The sequence below is a fragment of the Carassius gibelio genome, chromosome A11, assembly GCF_023724105.1.
Source record: "Carassius gibelio isolate Cgi1373 ecotype wild population from Czech Republic chromosome A11, carGib1.2-hapl.c, whole genome shotgun sequence".
In the NCBI taxonomy this organism is placed as follows: Eukaryota; Metazoa; Chordata; class Actinopteri; order Cypriniformes; family Cyprinidae; genus Carassius; species Carassius gibelio.
The window spans coordinates 13,478,993-13,500,552 of NC_068381.1; positions in this window are offsets into that span (position 1 = coordinate 13,478,993).

Sequence of the window (21,560 nt, forward strand, 5' to 3'; positions counted from 1 at the left end):
CTCTTAAGAGACACCCCTCTCTCAGAAAGCCACTCCTGCCATATGTGTCGCTAATGTAGCGCACAGACTAAACTCAATTTTAAAATCACTGAACATATTACTCATAATGACCAATCACACGTGCATTATGTTCTTGTTCCTTCTTCAGATTGTGCAGTTAAACTGTACATGCAGTTATTTCCTTTTCCTCTCTCTCATAAGAGTTCTCAGTCAAATTGATGTTTACATTAATACAAACAGCTCTGAGTCAATACATAAGTACAGTTCTTCCTTTAAAGAGCAAGGAGCATAATCTTGAATAGAATATTACATGATATGCTTTATATATTTCATACTGTATAAAGTCTCTAGGAAACTTATGTTCTCTAGGAAACCCCTTGTATAGTTTCCCTCTTCTTGGTTTATTTTTAAGCATTTGTGTCTGTCCTAACACCTGTCTCAGCAATGTGCATTTATATGACTGATAAATGTTTTTCAGTGGCCAATAGTGATACCAGTTATTAGGCAGCAGTGTGGCAGAATGCCAATACATCATGCTGATATGGGTTATAGATATGGACAGAAGGCTACAAACAGTTTTCCATTAGGTTTAGATGAAAAGCGTTGGAGTTTATAACTACACTGTAAGATTAATTCCTGGAGTGGATATGGATTTATGCATCAGCTGTAAGGCTCCTGAATAAAAAAGCATGAATGAGAGAGAGAAAGGCTGACTGTAGTGATTTGCAAATGTGTAATAAGAGGGACTTCAAGTCAGTGTAAACATCCCTTCCTCTTTGCTCTGATTAGCTGATAAGAACTAGAAAGCTTGAATGTTAAAAGTAGGTCAAGATGAGTCCCTGAATGTTCCTACACCACTAAAATGAACTTTACCTCACAATCAACTGGCAATCAGACATAAAGTCAAGTCAACTTTATTTATATAGCACTTTTAACAATAAAGATTGTGACAAATCAACTGAACAGCATTAAATAGGAAAATAGTGTGTCAATAATACAAAAAAGGCATTTCATCATTGAATTCAGTGATGTTATTATCCAAATCAGTTCAGTTTAAATATTATCTGTGCAATCCAGTTGACGAAATAACTGTAAATTAAGTGTTGAATTTAACGTCTATATTCCCCTGTTCTGAATTCCTTTTTTCTTCTTCTTTCAAGTTAGATATATATATATATATCTATCGCCAGGTGAAGTTTCAGCTCAAGTTTTAGTGAAGTTTCAGCTCAAAATACCCCACAGATAATTTATTATATAATTTGGAAATGACTCTTTTGAGTGGAAGCAGAAACATGCTGTTTTCTTGCTAGTAGGCCTATCTTTAAATGCAAATGAGCTTCTGCTCCCCGCTGCCACATTTTCCAGAATGGGGCTGTGACTTTACAGCTTGTACCTCAAATACTCTGCAAAAAAAAACTACTGTTTGGGTTTGATTATCATGTATATCACACAGAAATTATGCATTTTAAAGCCATATCAGTTTGAACTTTCAAAGCACACACAGAAAGCGTCTGTCACACAGCATGTGAGTATTAAACTAAGTTCTCTTTCATGTCTTATTGGACTTAAACTGCCAAATGCACACAGGTTTATGTTAAAAGGGACATGATTATAGCACTTGAACATGGGTAAAATGTCTGATTTTCATGATATGTCCCCTTTAAATATCAAATACACAGCCAGGTCAGAGTGCTGACTGTGCTAAACTGAACATGGACACTTTCCAAGATCAAGAGCAGCTGCTTGGGGTCTTTTCCAAATCCAAGCACTTTACAAATGTTATACTGCTCCATGGAATGGGAACACTACAGATTAACCAAAACAGGGATCCATCAAGATTCACAAACATAGATTAAACAGGAGAGATCGACTGATGAAACATGTTACGGGTTAGAAAGACATTTTCCATGCCACTTCAAAACAATCTGTGATCCTAAAACTTCTCTGCTCTTCCTAAAAGTTGTTTGTTTAGTTGTGCTTTTGACCAAGAACGGCTGCACTGAATCACTCCCACTGAGAGAGCATTTTACATGTGCTTTTACTGCTGGGACACTGACCATGGCGAATACTTGGAAAAACGTGTGGGATTGGGCATCCAGATGGAGTTAGACAAACTTTGATTAATATGAAAAGTGTAAACAGATGGTTTAAGAAAAGTGGTTTTATTGTTGATCTGAGCCTTCATGACATTGCATTACTGCTGCCTGACCCATCTCCTCACATATCTTCTCATGTCAAACATAAGGACAACATGGTGACCTAATCACTCTCAGCTGTGAGAGAAATTGAAAAAGATAACTCAATGCCCAAACTGCCTAAGCCTACACTCTGATATGAAGCAGCTGGACAAAAAGAGGGAGAAGGGAGGGGAGCAAAGGAATAAGGACCGACAGCATTATCACTTGTCATGTCTGGAGAACGATTTTCTTTAGCTACACCTCGTGTTTCACCAAACATTTAGTATCATCATGAAGTACGACAAATGCAGAGAGTCAGTGATAAGAGGTAACATACTGTAATAATATAGTGATTATGATTACACATGACTAGTCTGCATTAGGTGATGTAATAACGTACTGAATGTAATGTTCTTTCAGTAGTCTTCATTTCCTTCTGGCATGTTCACATCTTATCATTTTTGCATTCGTGCAAATAAAAAAACAAACAAACAAACAAACCACTTCTTAGAGAAATATGGTTGGTCTTTATTTTAAAGTGTTTTTGAAGTATAGCCTACTGAATAATATTAATTAACAACATGTGCTTAATATAGGTCTAGGTTTCGGTTTAGGGTTTAGGGTTAGCTGCATCTAATTATGTATAATTTACTGTTATTACTATGACAAATACATGTAAAATAAAATTTACTGGAAATATTCCTGGTTTGATACAAGTTCATTTTAATCGACAAAATTTTTGGCATAATATCGATTGCCAAAAAAAAAAAGTAAAATCCGACTTGTACCTTATTTCCAGGTTACAGTGAGCCATTTAAATTTGAAAGTAAATGGGACCCATTTTTGAAGCCAAAAGCAGAAAACTGGAACTAATAATTTTATTAAAAATGCATTAATACTTCTTTGAAAACGAGCACTATTTGAGCCATAAAGCTGTCATGACAGCATTAAAAAATGTCAGTCAGATTATGCCTCCCTTTTTCTTACACACAGGAAAAATCTATCTCCAGACTGTACATCTTTACATCAAAGCCATGTGTCTGTAGCAAGAGGAACCATGGGGAAATATGCTTGCCCTTTCCAGATGCAGTGGCCTGGCCTTTTGTAATAGCATATATAGCTTAGGATTCTGGGTCACAAACTCCATTCTCTGGTTGTCACAGGGATGAGAATGGCCAGGCTAGAGTCCCGCTGGCAGGAGCTTGGAGACCTGAGACTCACTGTGACTTCAGCCCCTCGGTGTCTGACAGGAACGCAGCGGTGCGCACAGGGTCCCCCGCTGGAGAAAAACGGCAGCCCAAATTACCTCTATGCTCCTGTGTGAATGTGGGCAAAGACGAAAAGGGAGGGGGGAGCCTGAGATTCTGAAAGAGAACAAGAAAGAGTGAGAGAGACATGCTGAGAGAAATCCTCTGGATTAATTACAAATTTCCACAAGCATATTTTAAGAAAACTGTCAAATGGACAACCCAGCTGAACTTAAAGACATCAGTGATAATGATCATGAGCCTTCACTCTTCATTCTTTGCCAATAGCATAAATTGTAACTTGGCTGTCTGAAACATAAGTAGATAACTCATCTTTTGTGAAATTGTGCAGTGGCAGCGCTTCTAATCATTATGATTGACAGTTTTTCAGAAGCTTGTGTTGCATGTCAGATGATCCAACAATCATAAACGGAAAGTTTGACAAACTTGAGGGAAACTTGATTTCTTATTGCAATCCAGTAGAGCCTCATTAGTCAAATACCTCCAAATACCAAATTAATTTGCAACCACAACAGAACTATTACGTTCAAGCTTATCCTATCTTTGAATACCAAATAAGTCTTATATTCCAAGAGCAATAAATACATTGAAAATGTCAAAAGTTGGCATTGAACCACAAAACCAGTGGTCCAATGCCAGTAATAAGGGTCACAAAAACTAGTCATAAGTGTCAATTTTTCTATCTGAAAGCTGATAGATAAGCTTTCCATTGAGGTATGGTTTGTTATGATAGGACAATATTTGGCAGAGATACAACTATTTGATCTGTAATCTGAGGGTGCAAAAAAAAAAAATCGACATATTGAGTAAATCGCCTTTAAACTTGTCCAAATGAAGTTCATAGAAATGCATATTACCAATCAAAAATAAAATTGATTTTTTTTACAATAGGAAATTGTACAAAATATCTTCATGGAGCATTATCTTTACTTAACACCCTAATGATTTTTGTCATAAAAGAAATATAAATAATTTTGACCCATACAATGTATTTTTGGCTATTGCTACAAATATACCCCAGCGACTTCAGACTGGTTTTGTGGTGCAGGGTCAAAATAGCATTTCCATATCAGTAGCTCCTTGTAAAACTAATCTCAACCAAAATATTTCAGACAAGACATCTTAGGCGGAAAATCAACATGGATCTTCTCTCTGTTTCCCAGAAGCAGTGACATACTGGCCAAAGATTGTCTTTTGTGTATGTTTCAGTTGTGAATTGGATGGCTAGAGAAGTACAGGAAATATCACATGACAGCAGGCTAAAATTCCTATATTTGTATACCCCGAAACACTCACTCCTCAGGAAATGGCAAGGGAAGCACAGCATTTTATTAAATAGAAAAAAAACATTACATGAAAGACTAAATAGCCCGTTTCTATACTGTAAGCCTTGTCAGGTATAAAAGGAATGTTCTGATTAAAATAAGCAAAAGAGGGAGGATGTTGTTCTCCAAAGTTACAGTTAGTATAATAAACTACAATCAATCATATACTCTTTAGAGTGTCACCAGGAAACAATGAGAGCCTACCGATTAAAACGTGCCTTTACAGAATGTCACAACCACAAAGCCAAGTGAGTGCAGTAATTTGAGTGTGCTAATAAATACTGAATTTCAGAAAGAATGATGCGTGAAGTACCTATGTCAAAGGTCCACGTGCTGTGAGAGTCAGCATTGGCCAGAGTTTAAGAGGCAAGTTCCTAACCATGCTGTTGCATCATCTACAATATTGTCTATTGTTTTACCCAAGAAAAAAAAGTATTCTGAGGCAACAGTACTTCAGTATCTGTTTCTCAAATTTTCAGCAACCTCCTTCCAATTTTGTCCTCTCCTTTTCCTGCTAAAAGAATCATTATTATTTCATCAGACTGAACAGTTCCAACATAAGTACTTCTCAGGTATAATTGCAAAACAGTGGAAAAAGAAACTTTGTGTAACCTTTCCTCAGCACTGAGACCTTTCAATGTTTGTATCACTCCGCTTGTCTTTGTGTGCTCCATAATGTGTATAAGTGGTGGGAATTTTCAGTGAATCTTTCTGCAGGTTACATCGTTACGCCAGTACATGGCATTCTGTATGAGTGAGTCATTAAATTATTAATTCAACCTATTTGATGAAACACACTGATTCATTGAGGAATGAAACAAATGAGTGAGTCATTGAATCATTCATTCAAATAATCTGTTCAATGGCACTGATTCATTTAGGTACAAAACACTTTTCTTGGATGCACTCAATGGTTAAATTTGCTTTGACTTTGTCTAATCAACTTGGAAATAGTATGTATTGTAAAATGTGAGACATCCCAATATAGCAAGAATGCTTTCATTTCTAGACAACTGGATTCTTCCCTCCTAATTTGTAGTTACAGTCATTGCCCAACAAGGAGGACAGTGCAGGCATGTTGCATTCTTTATTAGACTCTGCATCTGGCCTGAAGAAATTGTTTGGGACAGGTAATTATCAATGATTAGGCGGAGGAGACATAATCCTTCGAATTTATTTAGGCTTTATTTGAACTCTTGGGTACACTGGTGTTCCCCCTTTGTAGTTTTGCACACCTAATGCTATTCCAAATTCCCATCAGTTTCCTGCAACTATCCATCTGTACAAGCTCAGCAATGGACTCAAAAGGAAAGCACAGGTGAAGTGATGTAAATTTGAGCTGGAACAATACATTTAATCTCACAGGGATGTTTAACTTGATTTGGCTGCACATCAGCCTTTGTGCATATCACATGCAATCATGTTTTGCCCTTTCTGAAGTTACAGAAAAATGTCATTTTGTGTCTTTAGAGAAGTGAAATGTTGCATAAGAAATCCCAACTACCATAATGACCTACTTATCTCTGTTAGAAGGAGGGGACAGAAAATGAGAGGAGCGGTGAACTCAACGGAAGCAACCGCAACTGATAACAACATGAAAAAGGAAATATTCTGTTTTATTACACACTGCTATCAAGGCTGCAAAGAGGAAGTTGTATGATCTCATGGTCACCAAAAACAGTTTTGCTTGTTTGCTCCTCACCACTTCAATTCCAGCAACATGACCCAGTAAAGAGAAATGAAAAGATGCCAATATGAAACATAGCATCCAAACCTAATTATTTGGACCTCCCTTTTTTCTTTAAGTCTTTCCACTTGATGTTGGATCATAGATGCATTTAATTCAGTCCAATTAACTGAGGTCATGCACCGATGTTGAGTGATCTGGCTTGCATTCAGCATTTCAGTTCACCCTGAAGGTGTAGAGTTGGGTTCAGTTTTCTTCTTTGAGCAGGCCAGATGAGGTCTTCCAAATCAGACCCAGTAAACCACACAAAAGGCCCCATTCAGCTAAAATGTTTGTTTAGTGGGATTGTTTGGTTGTATACTTGATTATATGCACCTGTTAGTAATGAGTGTAGCCGAAAATGCCAAATCCATTAATAAGAATGTAGTGTTTACAAACACTTATCTTATTCTGATGCACACAGGGGGGGGGGGGGGGGCATCGTCTTATTCCAAAGCAAATGAATTGCATTTGATGGAAGATCAGAGCAGTCTTTAGTTAAGTCAAAGCACTTACCCTAGATCCTTCATATTTTGTTGTTAAGTGTAACTAGCTGCACATCATGTTATGCATGCTGTGAAAGAGACAATAATCATTTTAAATGTCATACTTTGATCTCTGAATCACCATTTCTGCATCACGTAAAATGCTTGGTTTTAGTCCCTAAATTGCATACACCATAATGTTGTTATTCTTTGTCTAAATTGAGAATTTATTTGAAAGCCACAGCAAAACAATCCCAGTTACGAAGAAAATAGCCTGAAATGTTCTATAATTTAACTTTCCTTCCCATATATTCCTGCAGGGATTTTCTGGAAATAATGAGAAAGGGAAATTCAAAAACGGTGTGTAATGAAATTAAAATATGAAATCAGTTTCAAATATATAGGCCTACTTTTTAAGCTTTCTATTCATTCAAGAATCCTGAAATAAATGTTTCACGTTTTTTTAAGCAGCACAATAGTTTCAACACTGATAATAAGAAACATTTCTTGAGCACCAAATCAGCATATTGTATGGTGATTTCTAAAAAGATTGAGTGACGCTAAAAAATGTCATAATTGCTAGAGAAAATTCAGCTTCGTCATATGAGGAATAAATTACATGTTAAAAAATGGAAAACAGTTATTTTAAATTGTAATAATATTTAACATTGTGAATGTATTTTAAATCAAATAAATGCAGTCTTAAGAGTATAAGAGACTTCTTTCAAAAACCTTAAATCTTACTGACCCCAAGCTTTTAAATGGTAGTGTGTGTGTGTGTTTGTGTGCGTGCGTCAAGCGTGCATGTGTGTGTGTGTGTGTGAGTGTATAATAAATCTGACTTAATATTTAGTACTTCATACATACTAAACATATTTGCATCTTTCTTTTGGCTTATGCATTCTCCCAAAAAAAAAAAAAAAAAAAACCCACAAAAGCTCAATATTTATCATTCTGAATCATCATCATCATTGATGTTTATAGAGGAGATTGGTGTAGCTAAGAAATGGGTGGATGTGATTTCCTATTGGGACCGAGGGCTATCACCCTCCCATCCTGCCAAATGAATGAGAGTCTAATCTAATTCTGCAAACTTTCAAATTCAACTCTTCATCCAAGACTAAGTTCTGAACTTTACCTACGAAGCTATTTTCGTTCATTTCTTTTTGGCAGCACTGCTTTGGTACTCTAGCGACTGCTTTTCAGTAGGTTATAAAGTGCATGTTCAATCTTGAGAGACTTCCAGATGTGCAACATCGCTCTCAAGGAAGCAGCTTTAGATGTTTACAACTACTTTATTTCTTTCTCATCCCCCAACATTTTAAGTATACTTAAATATCATCTCAACGATTTGAAAAGTTTATCTTTGAGGTTTTGTTTCAATAAATACACTAAATTAAAGCATGCCGTCTTTGAGACATTCCTGAAGTGTCTTGCTGTCTGAATACTAAAAATAGGCCACAGGCAAAATTTAATTGCCAAGACAGCAATACAGTTTTTATGAGAGCTGTTTTCCAAGAGTTTTTAAATATAATGTACTATGATAACTACCATTCATGCAATTTCAGTGAAATGATGCTGCTAGAAGCTTATTAGCAGTTTGGTCAAAGCATGGCTTTGTGCCTCATCAAAAGTGAGCTGAGTGATAGTTACAGAGAAAGGCAAAGTGCATCATAAATAAAATAGGAATTACTGCTTTTAGTGGAATGTGACCAATTTAACCTCTTTTAAACAACACTGTTTCTTATTTTTCATATTTTTCAAACAGAACAATCAAAAGCGTCTGGCTGAGCACATTTCTGTAACCCTACGGAAAGCCAACCCGACTTTAACCTTTACAGAAGAGAAGGAAAAAGATAAGTGCTTAGTTTACACTCTCCCAAAACAGTGCGTAATGTTGGCCTTGGACCAACTGCTTGAATTATCAACATGCTGAAGAGAAATCAACAAACCTGTTCTGAAATCGATATAAAAAGGCAATATTCCAAAATATTATTTAATATACCATGAGCAGGGGTACCAGGTGAGACCATATGGATATCTTTGAGAGCTATTGTTATAATATACAGCTCTTTGAATGCTTCCACAGTTATTATGAGTCCGCATTGGCTTATCCTCCATTACTACACATGATTATGACATCAACCTTTTCTCTTCAGGTATAAAGAGAGCTGATATACTGTGTCAACATGCAGTCTAGACACGTTACAGTAAAAACACATGTTACAACAAGCTCATCAGGGATACCACTGGACATTTAAAAACTCTGCTGAATGTATAGTGGCTTTGGGAAATATTTAATCAGAGTTTAAAACCACATGTTTTTGATATGTGCACCACGTAGTATGAATTGAAAATGAATTCACTCTTTTATTCCTCAGGTTATGCGAAAAACATGTTTGGAATTTAGTTTTTTGGTAAATTCCACTGTATATGGGATTTCTAATAATTATTGATGCCTTACAGCTTAATTAAAGAGGACATTTTGGTTTAAGGAGTCAGTGACTGCAAGGAGTCAGTGACTGCAGTCTTGCAGTTAGCAGAGAAGATAAACTTTAAATTTGATAGATTTTAGTAATATATATATATATATATATAATTAGTTGATATATATATATAATTAGTTGACTGAAATATAACAAAAAATGTATATATATATATATATATATATATATATATATATATATATATATATATATATATATATATATATATATATATATATATATATATATATATATATATATACATTTTTTGTTATATTTCAGTCAACTAATTATTGAAATTCTTATTAGGCCCAGTAAAAAACAAGAAACTAAATGCAGTGTATGCACATGCATGTTGACATGAGAAAACATAAAACCATTCAGCATGAATGTTTCCTGCTATTAAACTATTTTTATTTCTAATTTTTTAAGGAATAAGTGCTTTATTTTCCTTATGTGCTATTATGAATCCCCTACATGAACTTCAGTCAGCTGTGTCTGCTTTGTTCATTTTCCCAGGCTCTATTATTTCAATGACAAGAAGCAATTAGTGTTAGTTAGTTGGTACTCTGCCTTATAAACAGTACACCCATGCTGCTCATCTGCTCTCTCGTGCCAAAGGATGTGCGGAAGTTGTATGGCCTCCTGGGAGTTATATTAACATTTGGGTGCTTCAGTTTTTTTTTTTTTTTACTTGCTGAGTAGCTCCCAGATTTCTGGTCACAATGCAGAAGTACCCTTTTAAATACTAATCAGTTATTATTTAAGGCAATTCTTATAGGATCATGATTCAAGTTTGCCATCAAAAGCTATTTTTTAAAAACAGGTCAATTTTGCCACACAGTCTATTATGGTTGAGTCAACAAAAATGTACTCCATGATGTGTTGCTGAATGATTTATGCTTTCCAGCATTAATGAAATACAGATGTTCTGTATTTCATTCTCAATATTCAGAGAGGGGATAAGGAGGAACAAAGAAAATCAAAACCAAAACATTTTCAGATGCTATCTTCTCCTTGATAGCCTAGGCCTCACCAGATAGCCAGCATACCGCACACAAAGCTCAGCGCTCCAGCACCTCATTTTGAACTTCAGTTCAGATACAGAAACTTCAAACAAAAATAATATGCTTAAGTGCACATATTTTGTCTCCCTAATGCATCCCTCCTGTAGCTCCATTCAAAAACAGAGCTTTTTAAATCACTGTAAATAATCTGTAACATTTATATTTAGTTGTTGTGAAAGGAATGTAAAATAAATAAATAAATAATATAAATTAAAATTACAGGACCACGCACACACATATAATTAGAGTACAAAACAGGTGTTTACATTGGAAAATATTTAGCCGAATTTATACTTTAGGAAGGGGATCATCTTATTTGAGGGCACATGGGCTTATAAAGTTTAAAAACATTTACTCTAAAGCTATCTAACTTCAAAATATAAATCAGTGTAAATCTGGAATGCCTTTTTTTCTCATTCAGCATGCAGTTTTACGCACTCATTTAATGGAAGTTACTCTTTAGAATGTCTTTAGATGAACAAAATGTCTCACAATGAGTGTGGAGGAGTGCATTTCATGGCTTGAAAACCGCCTTAGAGCTATTATACATATTCTTCTTCATCTTGTTTTGTAATCAAGAGTTTTAATTAGAAGCCACTCTTAATCCTTAATCTCATAGCATGTGACCACAGCCCTCAAACACTCACAGGGTTGCCAGCTCTCACGCATCTGGCCTGACACTTCAGCGTGAGACTGATGCTGAAAGCGTGAGTGTCACGCCAGATGCGTGAGAGCTGGCAACCCTGTGAGTGTTTGAGGGCTGTGGTCACATGCTATGAGATTAAGGCTCAGACATCCAAATAGGTCTTGAATTCTGCAGTTTGTGAAGGAATCATCAAGTCCTCACTCACTACAACAGATAATCCATCTGCAACACTCAACGTGGTCTAAACCAGAACTTTTTGGAAATATCAGGTAACCAGTCATGTTAAAACCATTACAGTCTATTTTAGCGGGTGAATAAACCATGAATAGTGGGTGAATAAACCAGGGACTGCTATAGAAAATGAGAAAGCATCATGAACCAACACAGTCTGATGAATAAAGTCTGGAATAAAGTCACAAACGGATGTGTTTGCATGCTAAACGATTCCTCACTATGTGTTCTTGATGTGGATGCATTATTAATTCTTCCTTCCTGCCATTTCCCGTTCTCTGCTTGCATTGTGTGAAAGTTCTCTCAATCACCAGGGCTCGGCCCAATTGAGCGTGATTTCAACAAGTACAACATGTTCCTGGATCAACATCCTTGTTGATCTCGGAACAACATTCCAGTCAACCAATCAGAATTAAGATAACTTTTCAGGAAATATCTGCTTTAGGCTTACAAATCAGGGTTAGGCGCTTCTTTAGCCTTGTTAATCAGCTATCATTTCCCACTGATTTTAGGGATAAATTATGGGTAGGGATAGGGACTAGGCCTATATTTTTGGAAATATCGTTGATCCAGGATCATCAAAAGATGTTGATTGAGGAACATGTCTTACTTGGCAAAATCACTGCAACCGCTCGGCCCACAGGAGTGTGTTACGGTGGTGATGCAGTGAGTGCTCAACGGCACTGGCTCAGGTTCAAGGCAGGCTGCCTGGGTCATTTTGAATGTTGGTTAACCACTTTAAAAGAGCTGAAATGCAGAATGTTAAAAAAAAAAAAAAAACTTTGTTGTGAGCTATTGGAAATACTTTTTTTTAAAACCCACTACTCGAGGTGTATTTCCTGTCACTGTATGGGGCATGTTAACATGGCATCTTAATACCTTGCACAGCACTAGTTTCTTAGCGATAAGAAGCCACAGACCAGTTTTCTTGAGAATATGCTGAATACTTTTGGTTCTTTTTGGAAGGCCACAGGAATATCAGAGCTGACTTAAGAGGTCAGATCTTTTCTGAAACCGTCGACTAAGTGAGAAAATGTCAATCAGAATCAAGGAAATGCCTTAACAGTCATTTCAAAGCCACAATTTGTATACTTTTTCCCTTAGGTTTTGGTAAATTATTTTATGTCACCGTGAGATGGTTTAGACTTGGTCGTATTTGGTCTTCTAAAATAGCTATTGCTCAGCTTCATTTGGTCGAAATAATATCTCATAACACTTGTGTGTGTTTATAGTGAGAAACTGCAGAATTCATAGACTACATTGTGGGAGAAAAGATAAGGAATAACAGCATGTTGGTGGTAAGAGCAATTTTTTTTTTTGCACGCGAAATTGGTAAAAGTTGGTTAACAATGCGCGTGTTCCTGTGGAGAAGGGTGATGTCAGAAAGCAGCCACATTTCATATCAAGAAGCAGTTAATCAAAAGAAGTGACACACACATACACAAGTGTACTACATTCAGCAGGGTGGGAGACAAACCTCAAACAAAACCGCTGAAAAGACAGTAACACTTTTGCACACTAGACTACATGTCCAATTTAAAGTCAGATTAATTAAAATTGATTATATGCAATTATTATATGCAGAGTCACTTTGGCAAATGTAAGAGATAATGGTTCAGATTTATAGAGTAATTGAAGAAAAATAAATCACGTTTAACAATGATCACACAAACACAAACCAATAGAGAGCAGGACCCTAGATTTGCATGCATTCCAAGTGGGGAAAAGGTACACTTTTTGGGAAAGATGCCCATGGAGAACCGAAATGAGTAGCTCACATTCAAGCCTGCTCTCATTCTGTATCGCATCTAAAATCATAGAGAAATGGAAAAATTTCTAACTCCGTTTTCTCAAGGCTTTTGGAGGCTGCAGAATGTCATTCAACATGTTCTTTGCTAAGAATGATGAGAACGAGGTGTTTAAGAGCTTCAAGTAGAGCTTATATGTACAGTATTGTATGTGTGTGTGTGTGATATGCACTGTGGGCCTCCAACAGCTGGGACCGCTGAGATGGCAAGCACTTGGAGTATGTCACTGGCATCTGTCAGTATGTGACAATGTCTCTGATAATTCCTTCAAACATATGCTTACCTCAACTTTAAGTCACATACTAAAAAATGAACCACATCTCATTATTCCATGACATCCTGACATACAAACCCGCTGTTGACACAATCAATTCCAAACAACCCACAGAGTCACAAATGATTCATAGAGGCATATTCAAGAAAAATCTTCACAGATCTGCTCATACAGACTGTGTTTGTAAAGATTATTCATTTCATAATAATTGTACATAAATAATGAGAAATAAAAGAGAACCAGTGCTATGGTAATACCGCTTAGTGTTTGTGTGTGTGTCTCTCAGACCTCGATAACAGCGTGTTAATGCTTCTCTGTGCATGCATCTGTGTGGCAAGTAGACAGTTTTTTCCAAAAATCTTTGAAGGAAAAATAGAGACAGATGGAGAGAGAAAGGAGGAGAGTGAGGGGGATGAAAATAAAAGAAAAAAGCAAATGAAACTGATAAGAGTAGCCAGATGCCTCACAGGGAATTTCAACATAGTAATTCTGTTCCAAACCTAGTGAGCTGCACCTACTAGCTTCGTAAGCAGCTGTCTTCTTAAGTAGAATTGTAACTGAAACAGAAGCTCATAGTCATCACTCATATGCGATTTGACGTGTTCTACACAGCATGTCACACAAATAGTGCTCCACACAGGAGACTCAGTTGACAGTTGTTTACAGCAAAATTTGATGTTTGCATTTTGCTCATGACATGATACTCAAGTAAGCAAATGCACAGCAAACAGAAAAAAATACTAATTAAAACTGCACTGAGCTATTTTTAACTATACTTTTAAGAATTAAATTACTGAACTAATTAAGCCAATCCAGGTTCATTTGGTGGCTTTTCTTCTAAATGATGACTTTGTTGCTTTTTGCATTCTTGCCATACTTTCAAAGTGCAATGATGAATGTGACACTTGCCATTGTATGACAAGTTCGGATGGCAGTTCGGAAATGAAACGTTCAGAGAGTGATGCAAAAAGTTGAATGCTCCATAGACACCTAAAAAAACTGTAACCAAATGCGTTAAGAAAAACAAACATGAGATAGATCACATTTGCTGAAGCAACCATAACATTTTAGCTTGCTTCTACAACTCTTTGATCTTTTTTTTTATCATGACTCATTTTACAGGACTTGTATCCGAGTACTCTGCATCACAAGTGCAATGCTGTACTAGTCGAACAAGTCTACTACAGTATGTCGAAAAGCTATACATGTGGAGGAGTATTTTAAAAAAAATGCACAGAATAGGCAGTTCAGTATGTTTTGGAACGGAGTGATAATTTCCACTTGACACTGTCTACATATGAAGAATAGCGGTACCATATTTTTTGCCGTGCACCACCTGTAATGCCAGAGTATTGTCTGTAACATAAACTATCTTCTGCCTCTTTGAGATGGCCCTTTCCAGCTGCGCTGGCATTTCTGTCTCCACTCATCTCTCACACACAAACAGTCAAACGTCAGAGCTATTCACTCCATCGTACAGGCTGATAGTACTAACATCTAGGGAATGTGCTTTTACAACAACAGTCTCCCACTTACTTAATGCCAAAGCAAGAACAGTGAGTTGTGCAATGTCTCTGTTTCTATTTCTCCACATGCCCCCTCGTTTCGCTCATCCCTTTCTTCTCAGTGTCCTTTACATGAAAGCTCTACGACTTGAGGAGGAGTTGTAGAAGATGACATGCAGAACATGCAGGTGTCTGGAGGAATAAACACAAATAATATAGCTATACCTCTATATAATCTGTTCATCAGCTGGCTCATCTCTGTGTGCGAGGTTGTAAAAGTCCCATATTTCCCACCAACGTCTTCAGAATCAAACTGACGATGAGGAGAATGCAAAGAGGAGAACAGAAACAAGCCCATTCGTAGTTTAATGGGCGGTTTTCTTATAATCTTTGGTAATGTTTAAAGTGGTTTGTGGTGTCCTACAACAGTCTGGAAGACAATCCTTCAGGCTGTGCATAAAGTTTTAGATCACTTTGAGACACTCATCTTGACACCTACTCTCTTGCAAAACCTCAAACACAAGCTGGCACACAGTCCACAATTCAAAACACACATTCCTGCTAATTGTCTGCAAAAACGTCACTGTCTCACATCTTCTTCAATGTAATAGCAAAACTACTGCAAGAAGTTTTAGGTCAGTGTGTTTAAAGCAGACAGAAGCCCTCTTGGATGTATTTGAACAGACTTTGAGAGATTAACCATTTCTGCACATGAACAGCACAGACGTCCCATGCGACAGACTGTTGTTCATATCTGTTGTTGTTATACACCATATGTGTTTCTGCATTTTTGTCCCAGTTGCCATTCTACAGTAATTTCTCACAAAACAATCCTGAATGGCTGCGACACAGAATTGAAAAAATGTCCGACTTGGTTTGGAAAAGAAAAATGTTTTCTGAAACAGAATGCAGTCTGTTCAGAAATATTGTATTGAGTTGAGCCTGTTCAAAAGCAGACTAAGAACTCTGGGAAGTATTTTGTAGAGTAACAATGATTATTATCAAAACGTTTTCCCTAAACTCTCCCTTGTCTGTCACTGGTCAAACAAATAGTCCTGCTCCAGACTCAAATCACTGGATTGAATCAAACTGGGAATGGAATTTCCAACATTAACTTATATCGAAACAAATTATGGTTATTCTCCTCAGACTTTATCTGGGAGATTTGAAAAAAGTGAGTTGTGATTTATGCGTCTTTTCAAGCCCCTTCACGTTGTCTTCCCAGAACTCTTCCCTCCACATCCCGTTCCTTTGCCACCTTCCTCTTCTCTATCACTGGTCAGTTCCAAACACACTCAGTGGCTGCAGATGTCACTCTGCTCATACGCATGCACAGAGAAGTGAGAGGACAACGTCATCAGGCACTTCGGCATCTGGGAAATCATGTAGCTTGAGAGTTCTTAAGAGGCACAGCTATAACTCTGAGGAGAAGACGTGGGTTTTACAATAATCTGCATATTGTCAGCTCATAGCAACATTTGTTCAGTAGAGATGTGTTTTATAGTAGCTATGTACTTCTGTGAGGTGTTACATTAGTGAGGCAACAAAAACACTGAACCCGCTGCAAAAAGAAATGGCAATACCGAACAGAATAAATAAAAGTGATAATAATAATAATATGAATAAACTTTAGAAATGTTAAATTGGGTGCATCAATTAAAATAGAAGTCTGGGGAGGGTTTTAACATTGAGTGAGTGGTAACACAGACAGTATAATGGTCAGAAAATATATATATATTGTTTTTAATCAAAATGATTATTTTTTTAATCAAAGATGAATAAGTTGAGAAAGTGACAGTAACAACATTTTTAAATTAAATACTTAAATTTAATTTTATTATATTATTAATATATATATATATATATATATATATATATATATATATATATATATATATATATATATATATATATATATATATATAGAAACACATTAAAATGACTTTTGGTATTGTTGGTATATGGATCAAATTAAATTCATTTTTAAATTGAAATATTAATTTTTAGCAGACAGGGAGGGATGGTTATGTATTTTTTCTATCCGTTTTCCAACTTTTCTTCCTTTCTTCTTAAAGGAAAATGTTCCCAATGAAATCATACTTGTTTATTTATGCATTTGTAATCTTGAACATGTATAAATGCATAAATAACAATAAATAACACAGTTTAAATTAAATAAATACATGCACAGTATTTTCTAATATTACAACTCACCTGGTAATTATTCTTTGTACTTGGATATTTACCCAGTTTATAGATTTCAAAAGCAGCTTTAATTTGTATCAGATATATATGGGAACATATTGTAGGTTGAAATAAATATTTAAAACACTGAGCCACCGACGTTGAAACAAGACATCACAATAATCTCCGGCCTTCCCTGTATTACTGTAGTTTATAATTTTTGGCTTTACTTCTTCAGTCATTTCTGGTCCACTCAGAAATGCTCTGTGTATTTTGGCCAAGGTTTGTGTGCATTACCAAATGTGTAATTTTTGCTCTCACAGAAGCCGTGCTGAATGAGATCTGTTACTTGTCCTGAGAGGCACAACCAGCCTTTGTTCTACAAGGCAGCTGAGCATGCTCACTTGGTTTTTCCCACAGAACTGGGCCACTTCGGCACTCATAACATTCACACCTTCTCCCCTCCTCTTGTTTGCAACGTCAGAAGCATGTAGCCCTGTCACTTCCTCCTGTCAACCCAACCTATTATTGTTCAGGACATCCTGTGAACACCTCCATATCATGCATCACTTCCTACCTCTTAGATGGTTTAACAACGTGTCTAAAGGTCATGAATGGGATGTGACAGTACCATCTTAGTGTAAGTGACCCCACCTCAGTTTCATTGTGCAGGCCTTTCCACATGCAGCTCCCAGCAGTCTAGCATTGTCATATCTGAGCTGTCATCATCCTGGGAGGATGCGACCTCCTCCCTACTACTCCTTACTGTAATAGCTGAAACATAAACCAGATTCATTAGCCTGAACATCTAGGCGAGCTTTAAAATGAATTTGTGGAAGGAAGTCCAGGCGGACAAGGAGAAGAGAAAGATCTGAAAGGAAGAGTCAAGCAGCATTGCCAAATGTATCGAAGCAGGAAAGGAGAGAAGCTGACCAAGTCTGATAGTGTTGAAGAAGAAAGTGGTGGATGATTAAATCAAGAGATGGAGCACATAAATGGTGCATCTTCTGCAAAGATATTTCCTTTTCAAAAATGTGATCTTCACCTCTAAAAGCTTGTGTGAAGACACTTTTCTCTTTGAAAAAACTTACCGAGATGGTTGATAGAATCCCATATCTGTGATATCTGACATTCAAATGTGTGCCGTTGCAGATCTACAAAGATAGACACATGTTAAAGAACATTTACAGTGAGATCCAAATGTATGAGACTATAGAATTTTTTTTTTTTTTTAATTAAATTTTTTTTTTTTTTTACAATTAAACCTGGAAATAATAAATAAGATGTTATTAAAAAAAAAGTGTACAAGTCAGTTAAAGGTGCAGTGTGTAATATTTACAATGATCTATTTACGGAAATGAAAAATATTATATAAAACTATGTTTTCAGAGGTGTATAAAGAGATTTCTTAATGAACCGTTATGTTTTTATTACCTTAGATTAAGCTATTTCTTTCTACATACACCACAGGTCTCCTTACATGGAAGTCGAAACCATGTTTGTACATTAGCCCGAAACGGACAAACTGCTCTACAGAGCGCATTTACTCACTTTGTTGTTTTTGCAAATAAAACACTAACACAATGATGAATAAGTTCATTAACATTCACAATAACATTGATTTATTGAATAATTAAATACATTTAATTCCATGATTTACCTTTGTAAAGAAATCTCATTGCTCTCTACCTGTGTCGGCCACCGTAGTTTCTCTAAAGAGAGGGATGAGCGAGGGACTGAGTCGTTGGTTGCAGTTCGCAACCTCTCTGCTTTATGCCACTAAAATATACACAGTATACGTTTAAATATAAGTACAAAAGAATATACTGAAATCTGTTTGAGTTTGCATAGTGATATTAAAGACATGAAAGTAGTTCTGGTTTCAGATACTTGAATGAGTGGTTTGATAAACAGTGTTGCCAAATTGATGATGAGAATATTAAGAAATAACTGTTGAAGTATCTGTTATTTGATAACTAGGTCATAAACCCCGCACTCTCCACATAAACAAATAGGACATAAGCCAGACTTAAAAACCAAATAACACACATAAATTCCAAAAAATGTTTTACCAAAGATGGTTTCTGTCATTTTAGGTATTTGTTATCACACTGACGGATGTTCAAGTGTTTTTTATTCTAAGTCGGTTAATTGATGCTATAAAAAGGCCCGATCCCATGAAGCTTAGTGAATGACATAATTGAGTCAGTCTCCCTATGCTCAATGAATATTTTGTTATTCTCTTTGTAGCGGATTGGTTTAGTTGATAGTTTATATAACTCTGTAACAAAGACTTCTTTAAAAAAAAAAATGAATTGGAAAATACTTTCTCAGCCGGAAAAAGGTGGCATGTCAACTTCAGGTTGGTGGAGAGCTCCTGCCTCAAGTGGAGGAGTTCAAGTATCTTGGGGTCTTGTTTATGAGTGAGGGAAGGATGGAGCGGAAGATTGACAGGCGGATAGGTGCAGCTTCTGCAGTGATGCGGTCGATGTACCTGTCTGTCGTGGTGAAGAAGGAGCTGAGCTGCAAGGCGAAGCTCTCGATTTACCGGTCAAACTACGTTCCTACTCTCACCTATGGTCATGAGCTGTGGGTCATGACCAAAAGGACAAGATCCCAGATACAGACGGCCGAAATGAGCTTTCTCTGCAGGGTGGCTGGCCGCTCCCTTAGGTGAGGAGCTCTGCCACTCGGGAGGAGCTCAGAGTAGAGCCGCTGCTCCTCCACATCGAGAGGAGCCAGCTGAGGTGGCTCGGGCATCTGTTCCGGATGCATCCTGGACGCCTTCCTGGGAAGGTGGTTCGTGCACGTCCCACTGGGAGGAAGCCCCCGGAAGACCGAGGACACGCTGGAGGGATTATGTCTCTCGGCTGGCCTGGGAACGCCTCGGGATCCCCCCGGAAGAGCTGGAGGAAGTGTCTAGGGAGAGGGAAGTCTGGGCATCTCTGCTTAGACTGCTGCCCCTGCGACCCGGGATGGATGGATGGATTGATGGAAGGAAAATACTTCTGGAACCAAAGCCACTGAAGAGAACTGATTAACTCTGTATATAAATTCTATTAAGTCAGTAATGAATCTAATGAATACCTTTCACACACCACCTCACTGCACAGTGAAATTGATTTATTATTGATAATATGTTAGTAAATGACAAGGATAAAGTCCGTGGCTGGAAATGAGGATTCCTATGTCTCCTGTGGATATCTTATCTTATTTATCTAATCTCCAGATATCATTTCTGTTCTTCATTGTCAAGACATTTTGGTCTGTTCTGCTCATATTTTGCTTGCTTATCACTTTTTCCGAGTCCAAACAGTCTTTCACTCTTTCACTGCAACTGATAAATGAACATTAGGGAGAGCAGTTTAAATGACCCCTACAGTCAGGCCAGTGTTAAAAATGAACTGTACAGTGAGTTCAGCCTGTCTGATGAATCTAGTGGAAAAGTGAGGCTGTTCATATGCAAGGATTCACAGCAGACTCCAGACTTGTCCCTCTTTTATCAATGTCCTAGTCTACTTGACGTCTAACACAAACACAAATAAGCAATAGATTCCAGCTACTGTAAGACAAGGTTAAACTTTAATTCAAAGCGCCATACGATTGGACGATACATAAAGCACTTCTTCTTAAAGAGGCAAATAGACACAGGAAGTGCTTGTAATACCAAGTTTTAGACATTGTTCAAATAAGTACAAGCTAGAAAAAGAAAGAATTAAAAAAAAAACGATAAAGCCAAGTTGCTTCGAAGGACATTTTTTTTCAGTTGTCGCTTGAAAATCGTCAGGGATTCAGCATTACGGATAAGGGTGGGAAAATCATTCGGTAACACTTTAGAATAAGATTCCATTAGTTAATGTTAGTTAATGTATTAATTAACATGAACAAACAATGAATAATACATTTATTACTGTTTTTATTCATCTTCGTTAAAGTTAGTTAATGAAAATACAGTTATTCATTGTTAGTTCATGGTAATTCACAGTGCATTAACTAATGTTAACAAGCACAACTTTTGATTTAAATAATGCATTAGTAAATGTTGAAATTAACATGAACTAAGACTTATAAATGCTGTAGAAGGATTGTTCTTGCATAGTTCATGTTAACGAAATTAGTTAACTAACATGAACTAATGGAACCTTATTCTAAAGTGTTACCGATCATTCCACCAGTCAAGAATGTTCTGGAAAGTGATTTTGAGTGGAAAGCAGAGTGGTGCTGAGTCTGTGGCTGATGCGAGTCTTGAACTTCATGCGAGCCACAACCGGTAGCCAGTGAAAGGAGATAAAGAGAGGTGTAACATGGGCTCTTTTGGGTTCATTCTAGACCAGTCTTGCTGCTGCATTCTGAATCATTTGTAGAGGTTTGATTGTGC